The following is an 11,181-nucleotide window of genomic DNA, read 5'->3' on the forward strand; positions in this document are numbered from 1 at the left end:
GGGAATTCTTGAACTCCAGGAAGGTATCCCAGAGCTTTTGCCGGTTCCAGATCGCGAATCTTGCACCACTCAGCTGAGTGCAATTCCTGGTCCACCGTGGAGCTTAGCGAGACGTCCACCCTGAGCTCTCAGCTCCGCGGGGGGAGAGGACGGGGGCCAAATCTGATTTTCACCTCTGTCTCGGCCGGTGTGAAGCCATGATGGAGTTTTGACAAATGCAGTGTCACGGGGGTGACGAAATGAATGTTGGGAGTAAGCTTGGGTAAAGAACTGTGTCTCAAGGAATGCTGTCACGAGTGAGCAGTCGTCCTCCCAACCAAAAAATGAATAAAAAGAAAATATTCATTTTTTTTCTTCACATTTTGTTACCTTGAACACAACGCACAAAAGAAAACGCGTTTAATTAACCGAATCGGTGTTGAAATTGAATTAAAGGACTCTGCAGTATGAAGGGAACAAATTGAAAATGAGATACTGACATGCAACTACACAGCTGCTTTTGACCCTCTGAGCCCGTTTTGTCCAGCACCTCTCCCCTGAAATAGCATTAGCATAAATCTCCAGCCCATAGAGGTAATGATGGCGTGAAATTATGGCTGCCTCAGCAGACCTTATTCCCCTCTCCGCTCGCCCTCCCTCTGGGTCCAAGGCCTCAGCCTTCAACTGAGACCGTCTCCCATGCCTTCCTTCTCTCCATCCTCTCTCCTTCTTTTGCCTCCCAGTTCCATTCAAAGGGAATCTGTAACTGAATTTGAAATTGAGTGCCCCTCTTTCAAGGACCACGGCTAATGAGACGTTTTGCCTTGAAATCCAGGCTGGATGGGGGAGACCCTGATGGGCAAGGCCTGGAGATGATAGCCACCCTGTACGTCAGGTGTAAGGTTGTCCGGGTCTCTCACCGCTGAGAAGGGGGAAAGGTGGTTTCGGAGAGCGAGAAATAAGGATAAGCCCTCGCAGAATGAGCTCTCTTCCCCGGGTCACCCGGGGCTGCCATTGTGAATCCGAGAGCCAACCTGAAATAGTACGCCTGTGTGATCTGCATCTATGTGCAAAGAGAAGGCCAACACCAGCCGGGCCTCCCCCTTTTGCATGCATACATTAGGCGCTATTTTTGAAAAAAAAAAAGCCCATGAGGTCTGTGGAGAGATAGGAGGTGAAGTGACAATTAGAATCAGACGGAAGAAAGTATGCTGTAGTGGGTCTGAGTGAACCTGGGAAGGATGGAGGGTGGAGAGATGGAGGACAGAGTCAAAGGGATGGAGATAAGGTTGGTCCATAGAAACAGGTATACTTGACAGTTTGCGGTCCAGGGATCATCCGAGAGGCTCTGCATGGGTGCGGTGATGAAAGGATTTGGGAGCTTTGCGTCCTAGGGGTTCTCCCTTTAATCAGGGGCCCTGAGGAGAGAACCTTGCAGCCTGTGGGCCCCTGGCCGCTGGTAGCCACTGTCATGCTAATGAAAGAGGCTCAGGGTGTGAATGGAGAGGCTAGCTTGTTACCAGCGTGCTAATTAATGCATGTGTCAGGAGTGTGTGTGTGTGTGTGTGTGTGTGACTGAGGGTTTTATGCATTTTAATGAGGTGTCTGTGTACTTGTGGGAGTGTGTGTGTATGCGTGTCAGGATGACAGAGATTTGAAGCGTGTATTGAGACGGACGGGCGACCAGGTTTAAGAGTGGGGCAGCAGGGGCGGAGAGCGCAGCGGAGAGACCGAGAGGAATTTGTACCGCTCTATAACGAGATTCCTACCTTTACCCTGGGCGTGGTTCATATCATCAAATTACAGTTAAAAAACACACAGTTTTATTATTAACTGCATTTATTTATGCATAAAATATCCCTCGGCCGACACCTGCGCCGTCCCTCGTTGTGCGGGGGAAACAACTCATTTACTTTCTCGCGACTAGCCACGTCACGCTAACTGCTGTTTAACAGCGCTCTTGTGTCTGGCAGGGCCCAGACTACACGACAAAAAATGATCCTCAAATATGTGTTAATGGTCTCGCTCCAGACGACCCTCTCCACGCACCCCGCGTTCCCACGGACAAATAGACGGCAAGGTGGGGGGGGGGGATTTGTGGAGGGCCACAGGCACAGCATATGGCCCTATAGGCCGCAGCATTGTCTGAGCTGTTTGGATAAGATTAAAAGAAAAAGCTGCATTGTTGCACGTGTCACTTAGACAAGACATAGGGGCGTGTGTCAGGGCAAAGGGAGAGCCATCACAGTCTGTGACCTTTTAATTTGCCGGTGGCCTCTCCCACAGACCTCTGCGTCGGCCGTCCATGGCCTGTTCTGGGATTTGGGAGTATATCAATCTCACTGGTAAGGACGTGTGGGATTCAATTTGACCGATTTAACCCAGGAGGAAACTTGTGAGAGTAGAGATTTGTCAGAAAAGTCTTTATTGGCACATGTGAAACAGCATTTCCGCAAGAGAAAAGTTGGGTTAAACAGTCCGAGGTCACGGCCTGCAAGAGAACTGCGCCTGAAAATTGTAAATGTAAACTTTGAATAATTATTTATTATTAACGTCAACATGATTATATCAGAGAATGTGTCCCGACGTGGAGACGATAGACTAATGAAAGATGCTCTGCTACTCTCCATCAATCAGCTCTTTTGGACGTGTTCAGCCAAAGGTCTTCTTTTTGTCAAATGCTTTAGATTTGATAAAACAGAGGAGTAAACGCAGATACATTTATATTTTGTTGTACAATAAAATTCCTTTTAATTTTGAATTTAAGCACACCTGTGTGCTGAGTGGCAGAGCACACTGTAGGTGACCGTCTTACTTCATGAGAGTGAGATACACTAGAGGTCCTTACATTTTGTTCCGCTAGCGCTGCCTCCCGTGCACCGCCCTACCCCCAACCTTGTCCACCCTGTAAAGTGCCATTATAAAAATGTCAAGGGGTCCGTCTCTCTCGTCCTGCCTGTCAAAATCATGTGCCATTATGCAAATCGCTGTGTGAACACACATTCTCCGAGATTTACATAAGCTATAAGGGCTGTAGGCAATGGTGAATTCAGATGATTACAGAATTAATCTCAGACATACACACTGCATATATGAAAATATGGGGAAATGTCACGTTGTTAAAAAAAACAAAAAAACAACACAACCCAATGACGTACAATTGTATAAACTTATTTGCTTTTGTCCATTGTACAAAATGTGATTACTTCACTTTTGAGAAATGAAGCATTTTATAAAAAATTTGAGTTGAAAAAACTTTTTCAAAAAATTGAATGTAAAGAAAAAAAATACCTGAATGTGTTTGACTTCCAGTCCTTTTGGAGTCTCACATGCTCATGTCTGAATATATTCTTCAAGTCGAGAGGATTTTCAGTCCCTGATGCATTTTATTGAAAAGATCATGCAAAATGTACCACACGGTGCAGCCTTCAATTGGGTTTAAAGTGATTTTCTCAGTGACTATTAGATGGAAGTGCGTGTGTGATTTTATCCCTTTTACGCTTCTTAACTCTTTCCCTTTTTTTCGCCGGTCTTAAATGTCTGTGTTTGAATTGTGGTGTCTGGAGTAGCTCTGCGCTTCTGCCGAAATGGAAATTGTGACTGAGAGAAAAGAGGGACGTAAGAGGTAGAAAGATGTCATTTTTGGTGAAAGGCATGTATGTGCCTGAGATGGAGGTCAGCCCTGTGATGTGCCCATTTGGAGGTTGGATCATTAAAGCCATTTACCATGAGCTTTCACCGCGTTGCTTCTTAAGTAACGACAGAGGTCCTCGCACATCGAGGAGCGGGGGGAAAGAGCGCCGCGGCTCCCTCCGCCGCACCTGCGCCGCGCGCGCGACGTCACGTTCCAGAAGAATCAAGAGGGGACGGATAACTTCGCCGCTCTGTGACACATCAGGGTATCCATTAGCGGCGGAAAGAGCACGGGAGGGAAAAAGACGCAGGGAGAAAGAGAAAGAGAGAGATCGGGCCTTCTGTTTTGACAGCCGTGAACCAGAATGTTGCTCCATTGTTTGTTTCTCGGAGACGAGGAGTCATGGATGTGGTTTGAGTGACAGTGAGTGTGATGCACGCTGACACGTAGAGCTGCTTCACATTTCCTCTAATTGCTCCGCATTGCCCGAGCTTGGCACACATGTAGAGCATGGTAAGAGGCGCCTCTTTTTAGGTCGAAACAGGGGGTTGCTGTTATTTGGCATAAAAAGAGAAAAGGAGGCGCGTGTTGGTGGTGGGGGGGGGTGAGGGAGGAAGAAGAGCAGGTGGAGGAGGAGAAGGGCTTGAAGAGGAGGCATTCTATTATTCCTCGTAGACTACTCCGAAGGACAGAGAGGTGATGGCCTTGTTTGTACAACTCTGTGGCATAATAACCTCCCGCTTTAAATCTCTGGCCAGTTATAGCGCGGACGTCGTCGGAGCTGTGACGTCAGGTGCATTCTGCCGGCCGAAGTGAGCTGGTTCGGTGCAAATGCAGAAACAAAGAAGGGCATGTGAGGGGGTACAATGCGCTGGCAGACATGGCGTCACGTTTTGATTCACGGCGCGCTGAGAAGCATTGAGATTGGAGGAAATCCTTGCATGGGAGAGGGGGTGGGGGGGGGAAGCCTCTATCCTCGCTGATGCTATTTTAATTAAATAGTTGCTAGGTTACACATTGCAGAACGACAGAGGTGGGTGGCGTGGCACAGGCGCCTGGGCAAGGGGAGCAGTGTAGTGTGTGTGCTGATGTGCATGCATATTCGCGCAAGTGTGTGTGTGTGTGTGACGGGACGTGTCCCTGAACAATGAAAGCACACCCCCCCCACCCCACCCCATCCTTCTTTTTTTTTTTTTTCCTCCACACCCAATCTATAATAAGGATTTCAAATGTGAGACATATTGACATGAAATACAGTGAGAGCGATTTTACGCTCTCTAAAACTCTCTCTAGCTCCCTCCCTCACTCTCTCCCCATATTCGTCTGTCTTTTTCATTTTTCTCTCGCAGATCAGAGGACGGGGGGAAGCCCCCTTTCATCTCTGTGACAGTGCTTTTCACCTTCACTGGTGACTGGTGCTCCTATTGCACGCTGGGATGCCAGACAGTGCAGAATGCCACGGGCCTGTGTGCCCTGGCAACCGCTCCTGTTTTAGATGCCACCCCTCCCCAACGCACTCCGGAATAAACACAGCCTCCTTCGGCTCGCCAATCCGAGCCTGCGTCCGGAGCTCTGACCACACAGAAACCCAGACAGGGCACTGATGGATGGGGCTGGAGAGAGAAGAGAGTCCCTTGATGTTGGAAATAAATCTGACAGGCCCTACTGGATAAGGCCAAGCATAATCTTTCTCAGTGACTTCATGCTGAAGGGTGTGTGTGCGTGTGTGTGTGTGTGTGTAAGGGTTCGTCCTTTCTTTCTACACCATTTTCTTTATTTTCCGCACCCTCCCTCGTCCCCACCTCAGCCCTTCTTTTCTTCCCCACTTCTCTCCTCCGTGGCAGCAGAGATAATGCCATAATTTACAGCTATGCATTGTAGAAGATGAATGATAGTTGCTTTTCTTGCTTAATATGCATTCACCACCGCCAGATAATAGTCTTTTTGTAGGAATAATAAAAGAAATACCTTCAAAAGAAATTGGGCATTTTTATGTTATATTCTCCACCTAATGTGCTAAAAGTGATATATAATTTTCAATCTTTCATTAGAAGGGAAATTGATAATGATGAAAGTGCAGTGCGTTATATATATATATATATATATATATATATATATATAGCTGCTCCTTTTTCATATACTTTAGTGAAATATTGCAGAGTGAGAAAAGAAGTTTGCTTTTTCCTCCCCATAGGTATTCTCCTGAGTGTACTGTATATATGGAGCTGGCTTGAGGAAGGAAGGGGGGGGGAGTGGGGGGGCGGGCGGACACGCACATAAACAGATGCACAAATAATTTTGCAAACATCTTCTGCAAAAACATCCACTCTTGATGCACATGCAGCATAAATATGTATTCCATGTCTCAGTCACAAGCAGCCATTTCTCTTGTAAGTTCACACGACCGTTGTCTCCCCTGCAGGCTGTGCGGCAAAGGCGACCGGGGCTGGACTATGTGCACGGGTCTGGACGAAGAGAGGCCAGGGAGCGGAGGGGTGGTGGTGGGGGGCCCAGTGTCTGGGGGCCAGTTTCCCCTCGGGACCACTCGAAAGGACTCCGGCGACCTTCCGACTTCCTCCTCCGGCAGGTCGCGCCGAGAGGTCAGGGGTCGTTTGAAGCAACAGGGTGTGAACGTGTTACCAGACAAATGGGATCAAACAACAACTGGACTCTCTTGAACATGGAGGTGGTTTGAAATTCCCTAATTCGGAATGTTTTGGATCTGACCTCGTCCGTGCTTATTTAGTGTTTGAATCCAAGAGGACATGCAGAAGATGATTTAGTGGGAGAGAAACAGCTTCCAAAGTTGAACACGCTGTACGTTGCACGATAAACGTCTCTCAGATCTCAGAGACACGTCGGCCACTCTGTAACAAAAGCGAAACAACAAACCCACGATACGGACGGTCTCGCACGGCATCAAGATTCAACGCATGCGTGTGCCACCCGAGCCGATCTGTATTTACGCTGCCGGCTAATTGACAGGCTGCGAAATAAATGTCTCCCTTTGTCCAGAACAATGTTCAGAATTTGCCGCCTTCATTCCAATCAGTTTCTCAGTTCCTGAAAAACAGCGGCGAGTTACATTGTCTTAATTAGGAACATAGGCTCGCTTTACAGCGACGTGTGGGAGGACCCGGAGGTTGAAGTGCTCCGCGAATGCAATGTGCATCATCATCCTAATAAAATATAACCCCTGAAAATTAACTCTGCTCGACCTGAGGCACGCAGAACGACGGGGTACAATGATGCAGGTTTCGGTTGCGTGTGTGCGTGTGTGCATGCTGATGTGTGCGTGTTTCTATATAAGTGCATTCGCAAATGTGAAGCCACAAAGGAAGCAATTACGGAAACAAAATGTTTGTTATTGTATTAATTCCGTTATTGGCGAGGAAAGGAGAAAATCCCACTGAGGACGAAAAAAGCAAACAAACAAACAAACAAAAAAAAAAAAACGTGATGCAGCCTGCAGCTCCTTTGTCCTAAGTCTGAGCCCCACATTGGCCCAAAGTGCATCAAAGTGTCAGCTACTCAAACATGAAAAATGGATGAAGACAACGGTGCAATTCTCACATTCTTTCTAATAAACTGTCAATCAAGCGGGCGCCGTGAATGACGCTAATATCATATGAGGCAGCATCCCATATCAAAGATCTCATCGATGATCATTCCCCCCATGGCTCAATCTGAGGCCTGTCCTCCCCCTCGTATTATCGCCATCATCATTTGGACATGAAAGGAGAGAAACAAGTGCTGCGCCATTGCCAAGGAGAAAACCTTGATCTCGGGGCATTTGCATTCGCCACCTTGTCCCGCTGGATGTATGAACGAGTCGCCGAGGCGCTCTGTGATTGGACGCCGGTGCAAAAACACTCTGCTAATGCTCAAAACAAGCAGCCCCCCCCCCCCCCCTCCGCCCTCCTCCTCCTCCTCCCCTCCCCCTCCACACACTGTCACACTCAGCTGTGCACTAGGCAAGTCCACTCCTGTTGCTTTTTTATTTGTGGTGGCTAGAGGCATATCTTTTCATGTAGAGGATAGTACTCATCAAAGGAAATGGGACACAGCAAGATTTTTTTTTTTTTCATATATAATTAATGCATTCATCGTGCAAATTCCTTGGAAAAAAAAAATCTGTTAGGATTCTGAGAGCCTAATGTGCAACGTTTTCACCGCACGACATTAAGCTTTTGCGCATTAATTTGAAACGCACCATTCATTTTTAGCTAAGCATATATTTATTTATTTATATATATTTATATACATGTACATATGTATGTTTTTATATTTGCCAGATTGTGAATTACATGAACAAGATGTAAGTTCCACTTGTCGTGGTGGATGTGAGTGTAATTTAAATGCATTTGTGTGATATAATACGAGTAAATCGATGCTAACAATATCAGATGGCACCCCTTTAAAAAAAATAAATGAATAAAAAAAGAAGTTCTACGCTTAATAATAGGCAGGGCAGGGTTTCCTGACACGCTTCGCTCCCGCCGCAACACATTTCATTGCAGCTAATTCTCAACAGCATTAAAAAGGCCGATACGCTTTAGAAATAATACCACTAAATAAAGACCGCATTGATTAATAAAACTGAGGAACGTTGCAGTTATTTCACATTAAGATTCAAAGAGAAGCAATTAATATAAACTCCTAGTACGTGGACACACACACACACACACTCTCTCTCGCATGCTCTCACCCTCTTCTGGAGGAGCTATACTCTGTGTCTGCTAATTAAAGGCCTACAACAATGAGGCATGGAAACCCCAGAGGAACAATGTTCATCTGAGATGAATTAATGTAAGAGCAGTGGTGATTACCACGAGGGCAGCCAGCCATTTCACATTTCTCGCACGAGGGCGGTGGACCTGAAATTTTAACCGTGACCAGATTTAACTGTAGTTTACATGGTGTGGGGATTATCACTGTTTCCCCTCGCCTCACTTTTCCCGCTTTTTAACTGGTTACAGTCAGAGAACAATGAGTGCGCGGGGCGTGACGGCGGCCGGCGCGTGCGTCATTGGGAAAACAGCGGTGCTGCTACCTCTTGAATGTTTCCTTCGCGTTTTGAGCACCTTTGTTGCGTTCCACGTCAGAATCCATCGCCGCTTGATGGTACCCTTGACCCTCTACGATTTCCTGACTTCGTTCAAGTGACATCCTTCTTTACTCTTCATTCATTTTTTATGCACACTGAAACTTTCTGACTGTCGCCTCCCAACGCAGGTGTAGTCTGTCTGGGTTTCTTTCACAAGTGTCGAATAAACCGCGAACTGATCCTGTGTTTAGTGCTTTCTAACAAATTGTGCTCACTTGTCAATAAAACTGTTGTTCAATCACAACTGGAGTCATTAATGGTCTCTTAAAAATTGTGGAATTCAAACCTCATTTTGCTTAAATGTTATCCTGTTATCTTGTTTTTTTTTGTGTGTGTGTGCGTGTGTGAAATGTCAGCTGTAAAAAAAAATTTAAAAAAATTACTCGCATGTGGCATATAAAGACGCCTAAATGTTTTTTCTGCTACCGTTTCGGCTGTTGTCATGGTAATGAAAAGGTGATAATTGCATGTATTGCTTTTTAAAATGATCGCTACACGCTGACCTCAGTCAACCAATCTGTAAACTGGCACTCAGATCAGCGGGAATCCTTTGCTGTTGTTTTCTCATAATTTGCACATATCATTGTAGAGAAGGCAAAATAAAAAGTGTTAAAAAGAAAAAAAGAAAAAGAAAAAAGAAAAAGAAAATGGGTCAGAGGAGGAGCCGGAGCAGAGCAAAGCCCTCTCTTTGAGGCCGTTCACGGTACAAGGTCGGGTCAATCAAGTAAGTATGGCCGCTTCTTCTTCTCACAATCAGCTTGAGGATGGGATCACCCTTCTGTGTTGGAGAGAAAGCTCACTATTATACCGCCCTCCCTCCCCCTTTAGAAGCTTCTCAGTTCTTCTGGCTGTGTCAGGGGGGTCTCTGCAGCCCGTCCTGAATCAGAGCTCCACGGCACTCTATGGAGAAGGGACCTCTGTGAATAGGCCCCACTCAAGAGGAATAAAGGAACCTCTCCACTGGTTTGTTTTGGAAGCTGTCTTATTGATCTGTCTACCTATGAATGAATGCATTGGCCCAGTTTTCCCGCTCATGTGCACAATGGCAGTCGAGGCCTGTATTAACCGGCCTGATGTTATTCCCAGAGAATGGCGCGCATTAAGAGGAGTTTGGGAGCGTTTGTCATCTCATCCCTCCATCTACTCCAGTAACCTTTCCCACAAGAATAGGGACGCCGAGGTAAGAAAAGCAAATCCATGGCCATTGACTGCCCGAATCAATGCCGGTTTGCACGAGGACATATTTCATTAGTGGAGTGATGCTGCGACACAATCACAGTATTGCAGAGCGCCCGTCGCACAAAGAGCGTTGGGGGCCCGGCGTATAAAAGACACAATTTGAAATCTTGTTTGAGACCTTGAAGATCCAGAAAAGAGCCAGGCAAAAAACAACAACAAACAAACAAAATAAAAAATAAAAAAGTTGAGAGAGATGCATCGATTTGGGAAGAGGATCTCATGCATTTGTTGTAGAAGTGCACAAAAGTGCGGTGAGGTCTTGAAAAGGGACATCTGCGTGGAGTTTTTTTTTTCTTTTAATTTAAACTTAGGTTACAGTGCTTCAAGTGTGAGATTTACCTGAAGCGCATGCAAGCGCGGGATTCCACGACAAGCCCGGATCACACAAATAATCAGCTCTGCAGCAGAAACCAAGGAGAAGGTATACAAAGACAACGCCACTTTATTCAAGTCATTTAACAGCTTTTCCACTCTTACTCAGTATAAAAGCATCTTTTTTTTTCTCCCCCTCATGAAACAGAACTGTCATTTGCCTGTTTTTCCTGAAAACACAGAGCTAGCTAAACTAATCACACAGCATACCAAAGAGGATCACATTTATAGGACTGAGGCTGGCATGATTTGGAGGGTGACACTATTTTACAATGAAGTCTTTGGTGAGTCGTCACTGTACTCATTCGCTACAAACACGGCTAAAAATTCATCAATATCACTGACTTGCTGTCATTTTTTTCCCCATTATAATGAATATTCACTCTCTTTGGCCATTTGGGAATCAAGTGCCTGCATTAAAAGACTCACCAACAAATCTAGAGAGTCCTTCTCAAGTTTGTTATACGAAGTCAAACCTTTACGAATGAGTCCATCTTCTAGATGCGTCGCTGTTGAGGTTTCGCACGAAGCCAGTGAGCCAGTGAGAATAAAATAAAGAACATAATTTATTTAAGACAAAATCTAAAGCAGAAATAAATACATGAAAGAACAACAATGTGTGTTATTTACTTCGTGAACCCAACAACAAATGACAAACACTTTCAGTGGTAACAAACTGAAGAAATGACGGCCGATCAGGCTAATACAACTCTGAAAGTACATCCCAGCTGTTTCTTAAAGTTTCATCTGTAACTGATTTGTCAAAACACATCTTCAAATTTTAGCCATCATGCACTCAAAAAACAAACAAACAAACAAACAAACAAAAAAAAAAAAAATGGATTTGCCG

General features: G+C 45.6%; 1 long non-coding RNA gene across 1 annotated transcript in view; it reads left to right on the plus strand.

Annotated features, from left to right (window-relative positions):
- The window catches only part of LOC125011989, a 33,496-nt gene extending 25,948 nt beyond the window's left edge, over window positions 1–7,548 (plus strand). Inside the window, exon 4 of the long non-coding RNA XR_007113242.1 lies at window positions 6,036–7,548. This is a non-coding gene — a long non-coding RNA (uncharacterized LOC125011989). The remainder of the gene's footprint in view (window positions 1–6,035) is intronic.
- The last annotated feature ends 3,633 nt before the right edge of the window (window positions 7,549–11,181 follow it).

Source organism: Mugil cephalus, chromosome 8, assembly GCF_022458985.1.
Source record: "Mugil cephalus isolate CIBA_MC_2020 chromosome 8, CIBA_Mcephalus_1.1, whole genome shotgun sequence".
In the NCBI taxonomy this organism is placed as follows: Eukaryota; Metazoa; Chordata; class Actinopteri; order Mugiliformes; family Mugilidae; genus Mugil; species Mugil cephalus.